The sequence below is a fragment of the Myotis lucifugus genome, unplaced genomic scaffold (genome assembly GCF_000147115.1).
Source record: "Myotis lucifugus unplaced genomic scaffold, Myoluc2.0 scaffold_0, whole genome shotgun sequence".
In the NCBI taxonomy this organism is placed as follows: Eukaryota; Metazoa; Chordata; class Mammalia; order Chiroptera; family Vespertilionidae; genus Myotis; species Myotis lucifugus.
The window spans coordinates 38,826,229-38,826,612 of record NW_005871048.1 but is presented as its reverse complement, the minus strand read 5'-3'; positions in this window follow the sequence as shown (position 1 = coordinate 38,826,612).

The window sequence follows — 384 nt, the reverse complement described above, 5'->3', positions numbered from 1 at the left end:
CCCATCCAAGCTGTTCACAGCAGCTTTTGCATATGAATGACCTGTGCACTCACTGCCTAAAACCTAACAAACTGCAACTAGGTCAGAGAGCACCAGAGCTTCCAAAAGGCTTGACAGCAGTCTGCATTGCTTCACAGTTGGGCCTCATCTGGGCACCTCCAAACCCTAAACAAAGAAAAGGAATCTGCAGATGTCTCTGTAGCTCCTGCTGGGTGGCCTCAGGCAGTGGCTGACTTTGCACCTCCTTGGATATCCAAGAGCCAGTGTACCCAGGGGTCAGAGTGAGACCGTACTGGATTAAAACTCTTCACATCCATAAGAGACACACTCAAGGGGAAGACTCAGTGAGCACCAAAGCCCCACTGAAGCAAGTCCTGCCCCATA